This window comes from Brassica oleracea, chromosome C4, assembly GCF_000695525.1.
Source record: "Brassica oleracea var. oleracea cultivar TO1000 chromosome C4, BOL, whole genome shotgun sequence".
Classification (NCBI taxonomy): Eukaryota; Viridiplantae; Streptophyta; class Magnoliopsida; order Brassicales; family Brassicaceae; genus Brassica; species Brassica oleracea.
Genome location: NC_027751.1, coordinates 36,210,417 through 36,210,869, shown reverse-complemented (window position 1 = coordinate 36,210,869; position 453 = coordinate 36,210,417).

Below are 453 nucleotides of genomic sequence, written 5' to 3'. Positions count from 1 at the left end.
TATATCGAAAGAGATCGGGAACAAGGACACAATCAGCTATGGAACGATTATTTCAATGATAATCCTACATACCCACCGGAAATGTTTAAGAGGCGTTTTCGAATGAACAAATCATTGTTCCTTCGCATTGTGGAACGTATAAGTAATGAAGTTCCATACTTTCAGCAAAGACGAAGTGCTTGCGGAAGGAACGGACTATCTCCACTTCAAAAGTGTACGGCAGCTATACGTATGCTGGCATATGGTCAATTGGGAGATACATATGACGAATATCTCCGACTTGGTGACAGTACAGCACGTTTATGTTTGGCAAATTTCACTGATGCAATAATACTATTGTTTGGAGATGAATATCTACGAAGCCCTACAGCCGAGGATCTTCAACGATTACTCGGTGTTGGAGAGGTACCACTACAAGAAAACACATGGTTAACGACGAAAATTAACGAGGAA